Source organism: Triticum dicoccoides, chromosome 3B, assembly GCF_002162155.2.
Source record: "Triticum dicoccoides isolate Atlit2015 ecotype Zavitan chromosome 3B, WEW_v2.0, whole genome shotgun sequence".
Taxonomy (NCBI): Eukaryota; Viridiplantae; Streptophyta; class Magnoliopsida; order Poales; family Poaceae; genus Triticum; species Triticum dicoccoides.
In genome coordinates, this window is record NC_041385.1 from 833,449,803 (window position 1) to 833,472,647 (window position 22,845).

General features: G+C 45.1%; 1 pseudogene; it reads left to right on the forward strand.

The window, feature by feature from the left end:
- The first annotated feature begins 450 nt into the window (after positions 1-450).
- LOC119280209 overlaps positions 451-22,845 on the forward strand; it is a 108,255-nt pseudogene continuing 85,860 nt past the window's right edge.

Sequence of the window (22,845 nt, forward strand, 5' to 3'; positions counted from 1 at the left end):
TAGATCGAGGCTAGATCGATCGGTTACAGAGAGATATTCGGGAGAGGTTGAAACAGAAGATGAGATAGAATAGGTTTACAATTCAAAGAGAATTCTATCCCTATACAACAACTAATTCTAACAGGCAAATCGCATGCTTTGCCGAGTTTGTTGTTTTGCGGAGTGTGGGCACCTGGCAAATGCTTGTTTACAGAGATTCCGACGAATGGAGCTCGGCAAAAGGCCGAACATTCGGCGAAGTTCATTTTCTCAGTAGTGAATTAAGATGCATCCATACATTGCAGCAACTTTGAAGAGTCTTTTTGAAAAAAAAAAGCAACTCTGAAGAGTGCGGTACCCTGTCTAGCGAAGACAAAGATCCAGGAGCAATACCACCTCGTATTTGACGGGGCAAAGCTAGAGGATGACCGCACACTGGCCAACTACAACATCGAGCATGGATCCACGCTCGACCTCCAAGAGAAGATGCAGATATTCGTGACGGAGATGTTGGCTGGCACTGGCAGGACGATGCTCCTTGAGGTCGAAAGCCACGACACCATCCGCAGTGTCAAGGCCAAGATCGAGTACATGGAAGGCTTCCCCAAGGGCCAGCAGTGCCTCATATTCGTCAACAAACGGCTGGAGAAGGACTACCTCACCTTGTCTGACTACAACATCTGGCAGGACTCCACCCTCCTCCTTGTCATCCAGCCGTGTAGTCCGCGAGAAGGTATGAGAATGATGCGCATCTTTGTGAATAAGCGGGATGGGAAGACCCTCACCCTTGATGGGGTGGCAATCTCGGACACTGTCGCTAGTATCAAGGTGAAGATCTACGAGAAAGATGGCACTCGCCCGATACAGCAGCGTATCATCTATGCCCGAGAAAGGTGGTTGTTGAGATTCATGTCCTGCCATTGAACAACTAGTTTTATTTTTCTGCAGTCTAATTTCCAGAAGTGGTGTGTGTTACCATCATTCCGGTACATTAGTAGTTGCTCCGTTCCAGCAGTTGCATGTTATCACTTATCAGTAATACTATCTGTGCTGAGTAGTTCATTTTACCCATCACCGCAGAATTATTATTTTTTATCTATCAGGAAAAAAAACCTAGTACTATTAAGAGACCCGGATGCAGTTTTATGATTGAGAAATACAGTCCGAATGCAGTTTCTATGTTTATCGATCCATATTTTCATCTATAGATGCCCCAACAGTCAAACTTGAGTTGTAGTAACGAGAATCACGTGAAATCAAAGTTGGAGCCAACATCTCTCATAACAAAATATGTTCCCCAAACGCTAAGATTTTATTTTTCTTTGGATGAAGATAAGAAATCTGAAGGATATAACTATTTGAGTATTCAATGCTAATTTCCTACAGTGTTGTACTTTATTGTTTACGTGTAATCTAAATGTTGATGCACCTATAACCGTATTGGCAAACACAATGACTGGAATGTTTTTTAGTTTAAGATGCTCTTCGCTAGTCACTACTATTTTTCAAGAGTACGTCTAGGAATACCATATTTTTATAAAAGCAGAATTTCAAGTACAAGAGAACTACAACTTGTTACGAACGACAAGTGTAGCACAACTCCAAACCAAGCTAGTCCAAAGGCAACCACTACAGACAACACAAATACAAAGCAGAAGTGCATCCTCACCGCGTCTTGAGCGATGTCGGTCACCTCTGAAGACAACTCCAACTCCAACTAGGGTCCCTCGTGAAGCTCATCCTTGGACAACGAGGAGCACCAGAGGAGTGCCACATAGAACCTCAGGTAGTGTCTCCAAAAACGATGCTCCCAACAGAGGAACGGCGTCGAAAACGCCGCCATCGCGCTGATCCGACTCTGAATCAAGGCTTTTTTCCGGAGATAACTACCAACCCCAACCCCAAGTGAGAGCGAGGAAGATGCCAACACACTCGGTGAAACCTCCAAGGTGGAACATGACACCCACGAGCGCCGTCGCCACTGGCACCAACCGAAGACAGGTAGGACTCTCGTCCGTATTGTCACACAACTCCATCCCTGCCACAAGATTGGCACAACCTAGTCCAAATTGGCTCACACCACCGCTGCCGCAACACCTCATCGTTGTAGCCATGAAGTTGAGGTCCACCAGCACCCGCATGGCCGAGAGGACACCGTCTTCCACCTCCTGCATGTGGTGAGACCACCGCCTCGGTCCACCATCCACCTCCCGCATAGCAGAGGGTCCTCCAACCCCTCCCGTAGGTGCCGACACGAGCACTCCAGCTTCGAGCGGCCAGCCATGGCACTTCCGTGTGAGCGGCCCGCAAAGCCCAGATCGGGCCCGGATCAGCCCGTGCCGCCACCTCCAGATCTCCTCCAGGCCCCTCTGCTGTGCAGCACCGGCCTACTCCAAGACCTGCACAGCTCCGTTGGGGCCTCCGTTGTGCACCACAACTCCTCCCCGGCACCTCCCGAACAGCACCACCGCACCTCCTCGCCACCATGTGCTGCACGCTTGTCGTCTCGCCTCTACGCGAAGAGAACCCGATGGGGCGTGCCCACCCACCCGCTGCCTTCGACAGTCAGGCGCGGCAGCCACCGTTGACTCCGGCGATGGCAGCAGCCAGGAGAGTCCACGTTATGTTTTGTTAGGTTTTTGAGCCTCCGGGGCCGCTCGCGCGAGCGACCAGGGAGGGAGCTGTCTGTGTGCTAGTCTCTACTCAAGGTAACAAGAAAGAGAGAAGTGCATACCTCAACCCACTACTTTTTCCCTAGTCTAATTTACAACTCCCAACTCTAATACCATCTACATTACAACCCCGAACTCTTAAAACCAGCCAGGATTCAACCCTCCCCTCCATGTTTACCCGTTTTGACCCATTAATTGACCATTCATTCAGCATGTCTAGTCAACAAGCCACGTTAGCAAAAAGAAAATATCCAAAATAATCTGCAAAAAATATAAGGAAAATAAAAAATCTGTAAGAATCGAAAAATATGAAAAATCTAGAAAACTAGACCAAAGTTTAGGGTTGTTTTCTGAAAATAAAAAAAAACAAGTTCAAAATTCTGAAGAAAAAAAACTGGGGCTTTTCTCTAGAAATACCGAAAAACAAAAAAATCAAAATTATTATTTTACATTTTAATATTTGGTTTACATATTTTCTTATTTTTCCGAGTAAATTAGACTAGGGCAAGAGTTGGAGGTACGTTAAAATATGCACCTCAACAAGAAATATAGACATGTGGTGGAGGATGATCTATCAATGCCCTGTGTGCGAATGTGAGCGAGAGGACACCTTTCATGCACTGATCCGTTGTACGTACGCTCATGGACTATGGTCTGCAATGCGGTGCTCATGGTAGCTTGCTCAAGATTGATCATTAAGGGCGTTCTTGGTTCAAGTTTTAAACAGTAGTCGCATTGCATATACTTCTCAACCAAGCCTGGTTGAGCAAAAACAGCCCTAAATGCGTCATCTGTAAGTTGTTTGGTTGCTTGCATCGAGGGTTGGTGCATTAGGTAATACGCAAGTGCACTTCGTTTGGTTGCCTGCATTAGCCCAAGCGGCACATAAACACGGTGTTTGGTTGCCCGCATGGGGTATGATTAAGAGCTAGCACTTGCAATTAGCACACAGGGTTAAGAGCTAGCAGAGGGAGGGGGAGAAGAAATGCAGTGTGCGCTGGACCATAGCGACTGCGGTGGATAGTGGCAGTGGTGCCGTGTCAGACATGACGAGCATGGAGTCGTCGACGAGCGACCCTATCGGCGGCACAGCGAGCGACAGCATCGACGAACTAGTTGCGGTGCTCGCGCAAAGACAGTCAACAGAGGAGGAGAATGCAGTGCTTGCGCCATGGTATCGTCAGTGCAGTGGGCGAGAGAGGAGCCGAGATGATCGATGCCGGAAACGACTCCAGTGTAGTAGGGCGAGAGAGAGGAGGCCAAGATGATCGACCCCGTCGGCGACGCGGCGAACTGCAGTGTGTGCGGAGGCAGAGGAGACAAAAAAGCAATGTGCGCGCCATTGCAGCATCAGTGGAGTAGGAGGACGGCAGAGAGTAGGTCGAGATGAGCGACACCAAAAAGACTCTAGTGTAGTAGCACACAGGCAAGGAGATCAAGGGGAAGGGGTTCGGCGTCGAGAGGGACGAATAGAAGGGCTCTGAGCAGAGAACAGAGGAGCTCGACATGGCGGCGTTAGTGCAGTAGACTGCTGTCCAAAGAGAGATGAAGCTACGATCGTCGAACCCAAAAACTTACAACATGAATGTTGTGGGGAACTGCGAGATTAGGCTGCTGGTCAAAGGAAATTTCAAATGATCGATCGTGCGCGATGAATCTGACAAAACTTGTTCAGAATAGCTCCAAACGGGAACACAAGATTAAGAACTTATGGCCGACGAGACTACGAACCGATCGCCTGAATGGAACCGTAGCATCGAGGTGCATCTTTTTCGTAGCTTACCTCGAACTGAAGCACCATTGTGTAGATCAGAGGGGCATGGAAGAGAGGAGATTAGGGAGGAGCTTACTGAAGGTTGAAGAAGACACCACGTAAACATCTCGCATCCCTCCCGTTCTTCCTCGTGCAGGGGCCGCTCGCTGCGCTTCCGCTCGGCCTGACTCGAGAGAAACTGCCGATCTGAGCCTTCCCAGCGAGCCAAGCCCAGAGGTGCTTTAAGTTTCGTGCTATGCAGGCCCAATAGTAAAACCAGATAACCAAACAGCCCGTTCCCTTCCCGCGCGGGCCTGATTGGGCTTCATGCAGGCAACCAAACATGCCCTAATAGCTCTAAAAAAAAAGCTGCCCGGAGTGGCTCCTCATCATGCTTTCTCTCTCCAGCGAACAACGATATTTCTTCTCAAGCAACAACCGCAGTCCGACCTATGCAAAGGAAAGGCGATTCTGGCATCCCCCCAACCACGCACATCGGCCCAAGCAACGCTCCAATGGTGCCCCGTCGATGGCTCCTATATGGCAAAGCAAACGCTGGCTCTGCAGGGTGTGGCATGGCATGGTCCCGCTGGACAGCCATGGGCACATCACATCGCTGCTGCTCGCACCCTGTTCAACTTCTCAGGTCCTTTGGAGGCTGAGATTGTATCGTGTGTGAGGAAGGATTACACCACCTTGCCATTTACACACTTGAAATTGACTCTTAGGAGGCGGTTACTCTTATATCCGAGGAGGTGCAGGTGACGACTCACAATATTGTCGTTTTTGGTGAATGAGATTCGGCTCTTGCTGTGAGAGGAGTGGGAGATTTCCATTCTTAAGATCACCCGGGACCAAATTAAGGCTAGCTATCTCCTGCCTTTTGTGGGTCGAGCCCAACAACATACTATTTGATGGCTTGGAAAGTTTCCTCATGACTTTAGTTTGTGTGCTCAATACGGATTGTAAAAATCTTTATCTTTACCTAATAATAAAGCAAATTAGGTTTCTTTCGTCCATCATGACATTTTTTCAGAAAAGTCTCTCTATTTCAAAGAATTCAACCCACAGTCCTATTTTAAGTTAAAACGAAGCGTTATTTTCGTATTTTACACAAAAGTCCATGTCTTTTCTTGAAATCAACCAGCCATCCGGGTTTAAGTCACACCCGAACCGTTATTTTACATTTTTCGGAAATCCCCCTGATGTTTTAGGTAATTCATCCGCGGATCATATTTAAGTCAAACAAATGCTTTTTAAAATCATCCATATCTTTTAAACCGTAACTCCGATTTAAACATGTTATATCTGAATTTCGATTAGAAAAATATGTAGAATATGAATATGAATATGAGTGTTTTTAAATATTATTTTGAAATATATTTGAGTCAAACCAAATGATTTTCTAAATTATTTGTATCTTTTAAACCGTAACTTTGATTTTAACATATTATATATGAAATTTTGTTAGAAAAATGTGTGGAATCTAAATATGATGTTAATTTTACCTGTTAAATATTTTTAAAATATTGTTATGGAAGCAAACTTATAATTTATAGCGCAAGATCCGTTTTTCCATATCGGCGGTGATCCGGATTGCAAATAAATACCCCACTATAACCATACACGGAAAAGAAAACATCGATAACTACACGTGCATACCTATAAAAAATGTCGCAAGGAAAAGCAACAAATTTCTCATCGCGAGAGTGAGAGAAAGCGAGCGAGAGAGGGGGGGGGAGAGGGAGAGGGAGGAGAGAGGGAGAGAGAGACGCCTTAGGATTAACCATATTCAACACATGTTTTTTGTTGTTTTATGTGAACACCGAGGCCATCGCCGGCGAGGGTGAGAAGGAGGATAAGCGGCAACACAAATATGATGCCTCACAAAAATAAAGGAGATTGACCTATTGTGGTCTTGAGTGATGGTTGTTGAGTTAAGAGTGTGTGTTATGTTTTCTCTCCCGTTGCAACGCACGGGCTCTTTTGCTATATTATAAAACCCTCTAATTGTTTGGTCAAAACAGAAACCACACTATAATCACCTTTGGCTCTTCACACTACCCTCTCTCATCTGGGACCCACATATGAGTCATGTCTCTGGCCAACGCCTCCCTCTTCGCCTCGTATCCAACAACCGGCCCATCCTCACACCATCCTCTCGCTGCTTAGGGATGGAACCGCCACTAAGTCCAGTGGCTCAACTAACTAGACATGTCGGCCAATTAATCGATACAGATAGAGCTAGTTTGGCGAATAAATCTGCCTCCTCATTAGACTTCCGACATTTTTTTGAGGAACCGGCAAGAGCTCTGTCTTATCTTTAAGAAGAAGAGAATTGACCACTTTAGAAGGAAAACTGGCCGGAAACCGTTAGACTTCATCATACACTCAAAAGTGAAAGATACATTCTGTAGGTGCTGACGCCGGCGATCAATCTGCAAAATAATTGTGTTGTAACAATCTTGAGTTGGCTTGAGCAAGTTTTTGTTAGTAAGGTCTGGATCCCTTTTTTAATGGACGTCGATATCTCCCGAACGTTCGGGCTGGGAGGTGAGCGATCCGAACGAATCGTTCGATGCAGCAGGAAGTACGACCGAACGGTTGCATTCGTTGCCATCTCTCCCCAGTCCGAACCATCCACCAAATCCCACATCAGGTGGGCCTTTTGCTAGGCTTGCTGGCCCAAACGAGTCCCTTTGCAAAAAATATTTAAAAATGTGGAAAATACACGAAAACAGCCCAACATGAAAATTGAGAAAAAAACTGTACAATAAAATTGCCACAAAAATCTAGAAATTGCCATCAATTTGTTATAATTGTTGAGGCTACCACACAGTACCTACAGAAAAAGAAAAAATGCCATGATAGATGGCAACTAGGAAAAATATCATGATGTACAGAAAATAAAAATTAATTGCCGTGTTACGAGAAATAAATTGCCATGGTTGCATGAAAATTTGAAATTTGTTCGAATATAATGGGCGTGAAGAAATTGCCATGGTCTGCACACCAAAAAATGCCATGTTGCATAGAAAAAATTGAGAAATAAAGCCCATTTTTCCTAAGACCTACTGTGACTAAGAAAGGCCGCTTTTTGGTTGTGAATAAAAAGGCCAGATTTTGCCATACTCTTGAAAGAAATTGAAAAGGTCTAAAAATAAATTTGTCGTGATAGAAAAAAATGAAAACATTCTACTACCAAAACGTCACCATGGGTTCAAGTCAAAAAAATGCAATCATCTTTACAAGTAAAAACATTGCCATGCTAAATAAAGTTTTTTTTTATGCAATGGCGAAAAGAAAGTTGGTCGCGAGATCTTATGGGTTTCACCTCTAGCCTATCCCAACTTGTTTGGGACTAAAGGCTTTGTTGTTGTTGTAATGGTGAAAAAGAAAAAGTTCATGGCAATTCCGCATCTATATCATGATGGCAAGAAATGTGGATTGTAAAACTGTATGCTACTTTTACAATATAAATGAAGATCTAAAAATGTGCATTAAACATTGCCATCATGTGGAGCAGAAAAAAATGCAACATCTTTTGTTTAATAGTAGGGCCAGAAAAAAAAGTCAAACTTGCCATGCTCCATAGAAGTAAAAATGCCATGAGCGAGAAAAGGTGAATTTGCGATGTTTGTTTAGTGTAAATTGCCATGGCAATAAAAACGTTAAATTTGCCATGGCAAATAGATAGGTTAATTGCCGTGGCAAAAAATTGCCATCTATGTTGAAGTAAAATTTCCATGTATTTACAAGTAAAGTTACCATGGCAATTAAGGTAAAAAAATTGCCATGACAAAAAAAGCAAAGGTTTGACATGGCAAAAATGAGTAGAAACTGCCACATATAGCATGTAATAGAAATTTTTTCACATATTTAATAGTAAAATTTTCCATGCTCCATGAATTTTCCTTTATTTTGACATGGCAAGTAAGAGGTAATTTTTGCCATGACAAAAAATAGAAGGTAAATTTGACATGGCAAAAAAACAGTAAAAAATAGCATGGCAATGAAAAGGAAAATTGTTGCCATGAATGTTGAAGTAAATTTGCCATGTATGTGCGAGTAAATTTGCCAATGCAAAACTGAAAGGGTAATTTTGCCATGTCGTAATAAAGGAAATTTTGACATGGCAAAAAAAGAGTAAAAAATTTGGATGGCAAATGAAGCTCGAAATTGCCATCGCAACAAACTGAAGTTTTGGCATGCTAGAAAGAAAAAAAATGCCATGTTCTTAAATTATATAAAATATCACAAAACCATGGTGAAAAAAAAGCATATTAAATTGTCGTGTTATTTGAAAGAAAATTGCCATGGGTTGTAGAATAAATTTTCCATGGGCTGTAGAATAAATTTGCCATGAAACATTATGAAATATCAAAAGGCCATACAGTAAAACTACCATGGCAACTATTAAAAAGTCCCATGGTACTCCCTCCATCCCAAAATTCTTGTCTTAAATTTGACATGGGATACATCCGTATCTAGACAAATCTAATTCAAAGAATTTTGGAACGGGGGGAGTATGTACGAACAAACTAAAGTGTAAAAGTAGCTACAAAAAATTTGCCGTGGTAGAAAAGTAAATTTGACATGGTGAAAATAAATAAATTTGCAATGACATTTCATTGTCATGATACATAAAGTAAAATTGCCATAGTTTGTGAAACAAATTAGTGATGTTCTAGAAATATTTCATCATGTTCCAAAAGTTTTTCACCATGGTCCATCAAGTAAAAAGCCAAGGTTGTAAAAATATTTGTTCTTGTGAGATGGCAAAATTAGCAAATTTTCCATGGTCACGTGGCAAATTTAGAAGATTTGTTCCTTACGAAAGAGATGGCAAATTAGGATCTGATTCTGAATTTTGCAATGCCAATGTTCAAAACTTGTTCTTAAAAATGCCATGTGACAAATACAATTGGCTCTAAGAGATGTCATATTTGATTAAACAAAAGTTTTTTGCCATATGATTTTTCAAACTATGCCATGACATTTCACAAGAAACTGTCATCTTTTGGAGCATTTCCTATTATATTTGCCATGGACCAGAATTATCAATTTTCAGGAATTTGCCATGTATTGTAGCGATAGTACCACGAGATAGAGCAACTAGAAAAAAATCACTCGTCCACACATATACTCACATCTGTACAACAAAAGCTAAATAGCTATAGCATCTCCAAAAACAGTAGGAGAGATAGCAGCACCTGTAGTTGAAACTCAGAAAGCTCCTTAACCGGGGAACCACTACTGCCAATGCGGGCATGTGGAGCACGTCGGGGACGGGGTGTGAGCATTGAAAATTTCTGACCTCAACCATCGTTTTTTGTTTTACAATTCAATGACGCCTCAAAAAATTGCCATGGCAAGATGCCACACATTCAGAAACAATACAGCAGAAAACCTGAGTTGCCATGTAGTGCACTCGGAGAGCATAAAAAAAGTGTCATGTACTGACTACAAGAATTCCTGTGTGTTATGTAAAAAAGATGCCACACATTCAGAACCAGAACATCAGGGGGAAAAATCCTGAGTTGCCATGTAGTGCATGAAAAAGGCGTGCAGAAAATGTCTGGTAATGTATGTATGTGTAGAAGATTGCATACATTCAGGAAAATGAATCAAAAATCCTAAAATCTAATTGTCAGGCATGTATGGGGTGCTCGTATGATATAGCTCGCCGGCGTGGTTGTACAAATGTGCATCGTGGATTCTACAACCATCTATGATTCCCAAAGGAAGTAAGCAAACGAAATTACAAGCTGCGGCGGCGACAGAGAACAGGGGAGGATGGATGGAGCATCGGTGATTACCTCCGGACGAGAGAGGAAAAATAGGTGCTGGTGATTCCCCTCGATACCGGCGACGGTATGCAGCTCCTGTCGCAGGCGACGTAGATCGCAGCACGCACTGCTGCCGGTGCTGGTGCTTCCCATCGAGCCTGACGACAGTGTGCAGATCCTCGTCGCAGCAACCTCGTGCGTGCAGCACAGCCACCCGTGCTGCTGCTGCCCCATCGAGCTAGTCTCCAGTGAGCAACTCTTACACGCAGGTCGCATCGCTGTGGACCTCCTTGTGCGGAGGGCCGCGCAGCGGAGGCGAGCCCATCCCCACGCATCGAGGCCGCCGCCGTCACGGACGACGACGATTTGGAGTTTTGGACGCCGACGACATCCCGTTGTCCTCCCGTCCCCCGTTCCGTCTCCAGGGGAGTGGCTGGGCGAGTCCGTCACCGGCCAGGACCTCACCTCGTCGGGCCCTCGACAGGCTCCACCCGTCACCTCTGTTGCCCCCCGTCCTCCGCTCCGTCGCCAGAGGAGCGGTCGGACGAGTCCGTCCCCGATCAGGACCTCTCCTCGCCGTCCTCTCGCGCTCGTCGCCGAGTCGCCGGCCAGGACCTCACCGCGAGGATTTGGATGTGGGGAGGGGAGTGGGAAAAATGGGATAGGGGAGTGGGGATGTGAGCGGTGGAGAGTGGGTTCGTTCGCGACGACCGCCTCTCATCCCGAACGCTCCACTCTGGGTGACGTGGCTGGGATGAGCTTTGAGATCCGTGCATTTTGATCTAGTGGCTATGGACGCGTTCGGGATCCGAAAAAGCAGGCCGTTCAGGAGTTATTGATTCCGTTTTGCGCCGGTGCGCCGGCCCAAATTTGGGCCGGTCGCACCACAGCCCTACGATTAACACTCCTGTAACCGTTCGATTTGCCAACTGGCCCATGTCCCTCGTCATCTTCGTCTTCCACTTCCACCACCGGGCGATCCCCAAAATCCTCCCTTCCAGCGTCGTTCCCCGCACCACGGGCCACCCCTAGCTGGCTGCAGACCTCGCAGCAGGTCGCCCTCGCCCCGTGGAGATCGTAGTTGGCCGCACTCCGCCGCGCTGCCACTCCGCCTCGCTGCCCGTCGTCGCCCGTCTCCAACAGGAAGTCGTCGCCCCTTGTAGCAAAACAAAGCAAAGATGGACGGCACCTCTCACCTTGCAGCACCTAGCCCCGCCCCCGTCGCCGTAGCACGCACGTTGCAGCACCACCGTGCTGCCAGTCGTAGCTCTCGCCGTCATCCGCTCGTACCATCGGCGTTCCCCCAGTTGAAGTTTTTTCACGTATACTGTTCAAGCTTTTCTAGCAAATGGTTGAAGCTTTTCTGGAAAATGGATGAAGCATTTTTCCTTTTCGCTGTGCTCGAATGAAGCTTTCTCAAACGCGGGTTGAATCTTTTCACATATATAGTTGAAACTTTTCAGGCACTGTTGAAGCTTTTTTGGTTTTCACTGTCCTCGGTTTGAAGCTTTATCAAAAACGCCATTTGAAACTTTTCTCAAACAAGTTGAAGCTTTTCCTGTCAATGGTTGTAGCTTTTTTCATTGCGCGGTGCCTAGATTGAAGCTTCGTCTACCACCGTTGAAACTTTTCCTACCGATGGTTGAAGCTTTTTTTGTCAACGTTTGTAGCTTTTTTCACTGTGTAGTGCCCGGTTGAAGCTTTCTCTATTGCTGGTTGAAACTTTTCCCACATACAGTTGAAACTTTTTCTTTGAACGGTTGCAGCAAACGGGAGCACGGTTCCCCAGCTTCGCCCATGGTGACCATCGCAGCTCGCCGGCCGTGTGCAAGATGCAGCTTCAGCATGCACCGAGTCGCACAGCCATGCTGGATGCAGCTCGGCACCATGCCCTTTGCCTGTGTCGCGCATGGCCAGCCGGCCTTGTGGCAGCTCGCACGTGAGCCATGGCGGGAAGTGGGATTGGGGAGCAAGTATTCCGAAGATGAGGGCGTTCAGCAGAGCCATGGGGCGTGGGTCAGCGGTGAGAGAGTTAAAGGGGAGATTGGAGAACAACGCGAGGCCATGGCGGCCAGCGTCGGAAGAGAGGAGGAGTGCAGCCACGGTGGAGCGCGTTTGGGAAGAGGATAAGAAAGGAGGAAGGATGTGCGTGGGTCCACAGAACCCCTGGCGCTTTGACTTTGCTGGGTATAGCACAGCGCGTGCGAGCGAGCGAAGCGACCGGCCGAATCGTTCGGCCGGCGCACCGCGCCCAAACGTTTACCTTCCGTTTTTAATAAGCATAGTAAAGGTCCAGAGCTAGTTGTGAGTCTGTTTTTCTTTCTTGAGCGAAACACGCCCGGACTTATTAAATAATTGATCGGTTCACATAGTTCAGGGACTGCAAAAAGCCAAACATAATAGCCCAGAATAAGATCTAAAGTGCTTCTAGCTAAACTGCGATCATCTACATTTTATTCTCTAAACTCATGCTTGAAAACATTGCTTGAAACAACCTTAATCATCTACCCCCTCCGATCAATAATTAGATCTTATTTCCTTGATACTCATTGCATTTTCACCTGGGCACTTCCCTCCTTAATGCAACGAATCGCACCTGAACAATCAGAGGAAAAAAGCCAATGAGACAATGCCTTGATCTTGAGCTAGGCACATAGCCTCCCTGCAAGCAATCACCTCAGCAGGCGCAGGCTCTTCAATTCATTCCATCACCCGGATAGTGTTTTTTAGGAACATCACTAGGACAGATGCCCCCATAAACTCATCCTATCGACGACAACAATGTGATCCAATACAGCCTCGCCCTAGGCCTTTGTCGCCGAGGAGTTGGGCGGAGAGGACTCAGAGGAGCCAGCTAGCGTCGTTTGGGACTCGGCCTCCCCATTTCCCCAATATAATGAAGGGGCTCCAGTGCCTAGGGTTAGCCCTAATGGCAACCGCTCAGATCCCGCACATGATAGCCGCCTCGCCGCCGAGGACTCCTCCTTCTTTGATGTGGAGTTTTCGCTGCCGCGCCTTCACCTCCTGGGAGGGTCACCATGCATGCGCCGGCCACTGCTCACGGGTGGCTGCCGCAATGATTTATATTTTTAAATATAATTTAGATCACTACTTTAGTGATCTGAATGCTCTTATTTTTTTTCAAAAGGGAATAGTTGCTACCATCTATAATTTACTCTGACAACCATGTATCCCTTGATTAACTGCACTTAGCTGTCTGAAGCCAACTGAAGCTATATAACCTGTGGTGTTTCTTTCTCTTTGCAGACGGCCAGAAACCAGCACAAAACCAATCCGGTTCACATAAATTAAACTATTGGCAGATTTTTATTTGGTAAAAAAATTAGTTGTTGTTCTTTTTGTTGGAAATATGCCCTAGAGGCAATAATAAATAAGTTATTATTATATTTCCTTGTTCATGATAATCGTTTATTATCTATGCTATAATTGTATTGATAGGAAACCCAGATACATGTGTGGGTACATAGACAACACCATGTCCCTAGTAAGCCTCTAGTTGACTAGCTCGTTGATCAATAGATGGTTACGGTTTCCTGACCATGGACATTGGATGTCATTGATAACGGGATCACATCATTAGGAGAATGATGTGATGGACAAGACCCAATCCTAAGCCTAGCACAAAGATCGTGTAGTTCGTATGCTAAAGCTTTTCTAATGTCAAGTATCATTTCCTTAGACCATGAGATTGTGCAACTCCCGGATACCGTAGGAATGCTTTGGGTGTACCAAACGTCACAACGTAACTGGGTGGCTATAAAGGTGCACTACAGGTATCTCCGAAAGTGTCTGTTGGCTTGGCACGAATCGAGACTGGGATTTGTCACTCCGTGTAAACGGAGAGGTATCTCTGGGCCCACTCGGTAGGACATCATCATAATGTGCACAATGTGACCAAGGGGTTGATCACGGGATGATGTGTTACGGAATGAGTAAAGAGACTTGCCGGTAACGAGATTGAACAAGGTATCGGCATACCGACGATCGAATCTCGGGCAAGTATAATACCGCCAGACAAAGGGAATTGTATACGGGATCGATTGAGTCCTTGACATCATGGTTCATCCGATGAGATCATCGTGGAACATGTGGGAGCCAACATGGGTATCCAGATCCCGCTGTTGGTTATTGACCGGAGAACGTCTCGGTCATGTCTACATGTCTCCCGATCCCGTAGGGTCTACACACTTAAGGTTCGATGACGCTAGGGTTATAAAGGAAGTTTGCATGTGGTTACCGAATGTTGTTTGAAGTCCCGGATCAGATCTCGGACGTCACGAGGAGTTCCAGAATGGTCCGGAGGTAAAGATTTATATATGGGAAGTCCTGTTTTGGTCACCGAAAAAGTTTTGGGTTTTATCGGTAACGTACCGGGACCACCGGGAGGGTCCCGGGGGTCCACCAAGTGGGTCCACCATCCCCGGAGGGCAGCATGGGCCAAGTGTGGGAGGGGACCAGCCCCTGGTGGGCTGGTGCGCCCCCCCCCCCCCCACAAGGGCCCAAGGCGCCTAGGGTTTGGGGAGGGGACACCCCACCTTGCTTGGGGGGAAAGTTTCCCCCTGTCCCTCCCCCTTGGCCGCTCCCCTAGATGGGATCTAGGGCTGGCCGCCGCCCCCTAGGGGTGGAAACCTAGGTGGGGGCGTAGCCCCCTCTCCCCCTATATATAGTGGAGGCATAGGAGCAGCCCAAAACATGAGTTTCTTCTCCTGTTGGGGCAGCCCTACCTCTCTTTCTCCTCATATCTCGCGGTGCTTGGAGAAGCCCTGCTGGACTACCACGCTCCTCCATCACCACCACGCCGTTGTGCTGCTGCTGGATGGAGTCTTCCTCAACCTCTCCCTCTCTCCTTGCTGGATCAAGGCGTGGGAGACGTCACCGGGCTGCACGTGTGTTGAACGCGGAGGTGCCATCCGTTCGGCACTAGGATCTCCGGTGATTTGGATCACGACGAGTACGACTCCTTCAACCCTGTTCTCTTGAATGCTTCCGCTTAGCGATCTAAAAGGGTATGTAGATGCACTCTCATTCCCCTCGTTGCTGGTTTGTCCATAGATAGATCTTGGTGACACGTAGGAAAATTTTGAATTTCTGCTACGTTCCCCGACAGTGGCATCATGAGCTAGGTCTATGCGTAGTTTCTATGCACGAGTAGAACACAAGTTGTTGTGGGCGTTGATTTTGTTCAATATGCTTACCCTTACTAGTCCAATCTTGTTTCGACGGTATTGTGGGATGAAGCAGCCCGGACCGACCTTACACGTACACTTACGTGAGACGGGTTCCACCGACTGACATGCACTTGGTGCATAAGGTGGCTAGCGGGTGCCAGGCTTTCCCACTTTAGTCGGAACGGATTCGATGAAAAGGGTCCTTATGAAGGGTAAATAGCAATTGGCATATCACGTTGTGGTTTTGCGTAGGTAAGAAACGTTCTTGCTAGAAACCCATAGCAGCCATGTAAACCATGAAAACAACAATTAGAGGACGTCTAACTTGTTTTTGCAGGGTATGCTATGTGATGTGATATGGCCAAAAGAATGTGATGAATGATATATGTGATGTATGAGATTGATCATGTTATTCTAATAGGAATCACGACTTGCATGTCGATGAGTATGACATCCGGCAGGAGCCATAGGAGTTGTCTTTATTTATTGTATGACCTGCGTGTCATTATACAATGCCATGTAATTACTTTACTTTATTGCTAACCGGTAGCCATAGTAGTAGAAGTAATAGTTGGCGAGACAACTTCATGAAGACACGATGATGGAGATCATGGTGTCATGCCGGTGACAACGATGATCATGGAACCCCGAAGATGGAGATCAAAAGGAGCAATATGATATTGGCCATATCATGTCACTATTTGATTGCATGTGATGTTTATCATGTTTATACATCTTATTTGCTTAGAACGACGGTAGTAAATAAGATGATCCCTCATTAAAATTTCAAGAAAGTGTTCCCCCTAACTGTGCACCGTTGCGAAAGTTCGTCGTTTCGAAGCACCACGTGATGATCGGGTGTGATAGATTCTTACGTTCACATACAACGGGTGTAAGCCAGATTTACACACGCGAAACACTTAGGTTGACTTGACGAGCCTAGCATGTACAGACATGGCCTCGGAACACAAGAGACCGAAAGGTCGAGCATGAGTCGTATAGTAGATACGATCAACATGAAGATGTTCACCAATGATGACTAGTCCGTCTCACGTGATGATCGGACACGCCCTAGTTGACTCGGATCATGTAATCACTTAGATGACTAGAGGGATGTCTATCTGAGTGGGAGTTCATTAGATGAACTTAATTATCCTGAACATAGTCAAAAGCCCTTTGCAAATTATGTCATAGCTCGCGCTTTAGTTCCACTGTTTAGATATGTTCCTAGAGAAAATATAGTTGAAAGTTGACAGTAGCGATTATGCGGACAGTAGAAAGCTTATGTCCTTAATGCACCGCTTAGTATGCTAAACCCCAATCGTCGTCTGTGGATGTTGTGAACATCGGACATACACGTTTTGATAACTACGTGATAGTTCAGTTAAACGGTTTAGAGTTGAGGCACCAAAGACGTTTTTCGAAACGTCGCGGAACATATGAGATGTTTCGAGGGCTGAAATTGGGATTTCAGGCTCGTGCCCACGTCAAGAGGTATAAGACCTCCGACAATTTTCTTAGCCTGCAAACTAACGGAGAAAAGCTCAATCGTCGAGCTTGTGCTCAGATTGTCTGAGTGCAACAATCACTTGAATCGAGTGGGAGTTGATCTTCCAGATGAGATAGTGATGTTTCTCCAAAGTCATTGCCACCAAGCTGCTAGAGCTTCGTGATGAACTATAACATATCAGGGATAGATGATCCTTGAGGTATTCACGATGTTTGACACCGCGAAAGTAGAAATCAAAAAGGAGCATCAATTGTTGATGGTTGGTGAAACCACTAGTTTCAAGAAGGGCAAGGGCAAGAAGGGACACTTCATGAAACGGCAAATCAGTTGCTGCTCCAGTGAAGGAACCCAAGGTTGAACCCAAAACCGAGACTAAGTGCTTCTGTAATAAAGGGAACAGCCATTGGAGCAGAATTACCCTAGATACTTGGTAGATAAGAAGGCTGGCAAGGTCGATAGAAGTATATTGGATATACATTATGTTAATGTGTACTTTACTAGTACTCCTAGTAGCACCAGGGTATTAGATACAAGTTCGGTTGCTAAGTGTTAGCAACTCGGAATAAAAGCTACGGAATAAACGGAGACTAGCTAAAGGTGAGCTGACGATATGTATTGGAAGTGTTTCCAAGGTTGATGTGATCAAGCATCGCACGCTCCCTCTATCATCGAGATTTGGTGTTTGCGTTGAGCATAGACATGATTCGACTATGTCTATCGCAATACGGTTATTCATTTAAGGAGAATAATGGTTACTCTGTTTATTTGAATAATACCTTCAATGGTCTTGCACCTAAAAGAATAGTTTATTGAATCTCGATGGTAGCGATACACATTTTCATGCCAAAAGATATAAGATAGTAATGATAGTACCACTTACTTGTGGCACTGCCATGTAAGTCATATTGGTGTAAAACGCATGAAGAAGCACCATGTTGATGGATCTTTGGACTCACTCGTTTTTGAAAAGTTTGAGACATGCGAGCCATGTCTATTGGTGTATACGCATGAAGAAACTCCGTGCAGATGGATCGTTTGGACTCACTTGATTTTGAATCACTTGAGATATGCAAATCATACCACATGGGCAAGATGACTGAAAAGCCTCGGTTTCAGTAAGATGGAACAAGATAGCAACTTGTTGGAAGTAACACTTTTGGATGTGTGTGGTCCAATGAGTGCTGAGGCATGCAGTGAATATCGTTATGTTCTTACTTCACAGATGATTCGAGTAGATGTTGAGTATATTTACTTGATGAAAAACAAGTCTGAATTATTGAATGGTTCAAGTAATTTCAGAGTGAAGTTGAAGATCATTGTGACAAGAGGATAAAATGTCTATGATATGATCATAGAGATGAGTATCTGAGTTACAAGCTTTGGCACGCAATTAAGACATTGTGGAAATTGTTTCACAATAAATACCGCCTGGAACACCATAGTGTGATGGTGTGTCCGAACATCATAGTTGCACCCTATTGAATATGGTGCATACCATGATGTCCCTTATCGAATTACCACTATCGTTCATGGGTTAGGCATTAGAGACAACCACACTCACTTTAAATAGGGCACCACGTAATTCCGTTGACACGACACCGTTTGAACTGTGGTTTGGAGAAACCTAAGTTGTCGTTTCTTAAAAGTTTGGGCCTGCGACGCTTATGTGAAAAAGTTTCATCGTGATAAGCTCGAACCCAAAACGGATAAATGCATCTTCATCGGACACCCAAAACAGTTGGGTATACCTCCTAGTTCAGATCCGAAAACAATAGGGATTGTTTCTTGAATCGGCTCCTTTCTCGAGGAAAGGTTTGTCTCGAGAATTGAGTGGGAGGATAGTGGAGACTTGATGAGGTTATTGAACCATCACTTCAACCAGTGTGTAGCAGGGCACAGGAAGTTGTTCCCGTGGCACCTACACCAATTGAAGTGGAAGCTTATGATATTGATCATGAAGCTTCGGATCAAGTCACTACCGAACCTCGTAGGACGACAAGGACGCGTACTGCTTCGGAGTGGTACGGTGATCCTGTCTTGAAGGTCATGTTGCTAAACAACAATGAACCTACGAGCTATGGAGAAGCGATGGTGGGCCCAAATTTCGACAAATGGTTAGGAGCCATGAAATCCGAGATAGGATCCATATATCAGAACAAAGCATGGACTTTGGTGGACTTGCCCAATGATCGGCAAGCCATTGAGATAAATGGATCTTTAAGAAGAAGACGGACGTGGACGGTAATGTCACCGTTTATGAAGCTCGACTTGTGGCGAAGAGTTTTTCACAAGTTCAAGGAGTTGAGTACAATGAGATTTTCTCATCTGTAGCGATGCTTAAGTCCGTCGGAATCATGTTAGCATTAGCTGCATTTATGAAATCTGGCAGATGGATGTCAAGGAGAGTTTCCTTACCACTTTTCGTAAGGAAAGGTTGTATGTGATACAATCAGAAAGGTTTTGTCGATCCTAAGGATGCTAAAAGGTATGCTAGCTCCAGCGATCCTTCCATGGACTGGAGTAAGCATCTCGGAGTTGGAATATGCACTTTGATAAGATGATCAAAGATTTTGGGTTTATACAAAGTTTGTGAGAAACTTGTGTTTCCAAAGAAGTGAGTGGGAGCACTATAGAATTTCTGATGAGTATATGTTGTTGACATATTGATGATCAAAAATGATGTAGAATTTTCTGTAAAGCATATAGGGTTATTTGAAAAGTGTTTTTCAATGGAAAACCTGGATTAATCTACTTGAACATTGAGCATCAAGATCTATGAGGATGGATCAAAACGCTTAATGGTACTTTCAAAATGAGAACATACCTTGACATGATCTTGAAGGTGTTCAAGATGGATCAGTCAAAGAAGGAGTTCTTGCCCGAGTTGTAAGGTATGAAGTTAAGAGTTAAAGCTCGACCACGGCAGAAGAGAGAGAAAAAGACGAATGTCGTCTCCTATGCTTCAGAGTAGGCTCTATAGTATGCTATGCTGTGTACCGCACCGGAAGTGTGCCTTGCCATGAGTTAGTCAAGGGGTACAAGAATGATCCAGGAATGGATCATTGGACAGCGGTCAAAATTGTCCTTGGAGTAAATAAGGACACGTTTCTTGATTATGGAGGTGATAAAGAGTTCGGCGTAAAGGGTTACGTCGATGCAAGCTTTAACACCTATCCGAATGACTCTGAGTAGCAAACCGGATACGTATAGTGGAGCAACCATTTGGAATAGCTTCAAGTGGAGTGTAGAAGCAGCATTTACAATATGACATAGAGAATTGCGAAGTACATACGGATCTGAATACTGCAGACCCGTTGACTAAAACTTCTCTCACAAGGAAAACATGATCAAACCCCAGAACTCATTGAGTCTTAATCACATGGTGATGTGAACTAGTTTAGTGACACTAGTAAACTCTTTGGATGTTGGTCACATGGCGATGTGACTTATCAGTGTTAATCACATGGCGATGTGAACTAGATTATTGACTCTAGTGAAAGTGGGAGACTGTTGGAAATATGCCCTAGAGGCAATAATAAATAATTTATTATTATATTTCCTTGTTCATGATAATCGTTTATTATCCATGCTATAATTGTATTGATAGGAAACTCAGATACATGTGTGGGTACATAGACAACACCATGTCCCTAGTAAGCCTCTAGTTGACTAGCTCGTTGATCAATAGATGGTTACGGTTTCCTGACCATGGACATTGGATGTCATTGACAACGGGATCACATCATTAGGAGAACGATGTGATGGACAAGACCCAATCCTAAGCCTAGCACAAAGATCGTGTAGTTCGTATGCTAAAGCTTTTCTAATGTCAAGTATCATTTCCTTAGACCATGAGATTGTGCAACTCCCGGATACCGTAGGAATGCTTTGGGTGTACCAAACGTCACAACGTAACTGGGTGGCTATAAAGGTGCACTACAGGTATATCCGAAAGTGTCTGTTGGCTTGGCACGAATCGAGACTGGGATTTGTCACTCCGTGTAAACGGAGAGGTATCTCTGGGCCCACTCGGTAGGACATCATAATAATGTGCACAATGTGACCAAGGGGTTGATCACGGGATGATGTGTTACGGAACGAGTAAAGAGACTTGCTGGTAACGAGATTGAACAAGGTATCGGCATACCGACGATCGAATCTCGGGCAAGTACAATACCGCCAGACAAAGGGAATTGTATACGGGATCGATTGAGTCCTTGACATCGTGGTTCATCCGATGAGATCATCGTGGAACATGTGGGAGCCAACATGGGTATCCAGATCCCGCTGTTGGTTATTGACCGGAGAACGTCTCGGTCATGTCTACATGTCTCCCGAACCCGTAGGGTCTACACACTTAAGGTTCAATGACGCTAGGGTTATAAAGGAAGTTTGTATGTGGTTACCGAATGTTGTTCGGAGTCCCGGATGAGATCCCGGACGTCACGAGGAGTTCCGGAATGGTCCGGAGGTAAAGATTTATATATGGGAAGTCCTGTTTTGGTCATCGGAAAAGTTTCGGGTTTTATCGGTAACGTACCGGGACCACCGGGAGGGTCCCGGGGGTCCATCAAGTGGGTCCACCATCCCCGGAGGGCAGCATGGGCCAAGTGTGGGAGGGGACCAGCCCCTGGTGGGCTGGTGCGCCCCCCCACAAGGGCCCAAGGGGCCTAGGGTTTGGGGAGGGGGCGCCCCACCTTGCTTGGGGGGCAAGTTTCCCCCTCTCCCCCCCCCTTGGCCGCCCCCCTAGATGGGATCTAGGGCTGGCCGCCGCCCTCTAGGGGTGGAAACCTACGTGGGGGCGCAGCCCCCTCTCCCCCTATATATAGTGGAGGCATAGGAGCAGCCCAAAACATGAGTTTCTTGTCCTATTGGCACAGTCCTACCTCTCTTTCTCCTCATATCTCGCGGTGCTTGGCGAAGCCCTGCTGGACTACCACGCTCCTCCATCACCACCATGCCGTTGTGCTGCTGCTGGATGGAGTCTTCCTCAACCTCTCCCTCTCTCCTTGCTGGATCAAGGCGTGGGAGACGTCACCGGGCTGCACGTGTGTTGAACGCGGAGGTGCCGTCCGTTCGGCACTAGGATCTCCGGTGATTTGGATCACGACGAGTACGACTCCTTCAACCCCGTTCTCTTGAACGCTTCCGTTTAGCGATCTACAAGGGTATGTAGATGCACTCTCATTCCCCTCGTTGCTGGTTTCTCCATAGATAGATCTTGGTGACACGTAGGAAAATTTTGAATTTCTGCTACGTTCCCCGACACTTTTGCATACATAATAGATAAATATATCAGTATGATACTGCTCAAGCACTCGAGCATGTATCCTTTTTGAGAAACTAGATGATATCCCACACTTTGCTATGGAAGTTTGTATAAATATATTTGAATTAGATTTGGTTGTGTCAAATATTATAGATGATACCCGCGTGTTGCCGTGAATTTTTTCAGAAATATATTTGTATTAGATTTGGTTGTATTGAATCTTTAATTATTGAGTTGAATGTTTTCCCATGTATGTATATATGCATGTTGAGGTGGATCTTTCACATGTATGTTTGGTGGCATATGTGAATGTCGACAGAAATAGTTGAACATTTAATAGTTGATTTGTTTCCTTTGATTATTTTTTTGTTTGCCTTTTTATTATCTTTTGCTTGACATTCAAAATTATTCTAAATACATATTTTTAAAATTACTTAACAATTTTTTTTAAAATTTCATGGTGCATAAATTTGTTCATGTAATGTAAACAATATTTGCATAATTTGTAAAAAAAATCATATCATCCAATCAATTGTTCGCCACATTAACAACATGTCCGTGGCATTTTCTACAAGTTAAAAGGTGTTCCCTTAATTGTGGACAAAAAAAATCATAGTGTTAACAATTGTTTTTGTGAAATTTTACTAATATAGTGTTAACACCTCAAAAACTTTTCACACTATT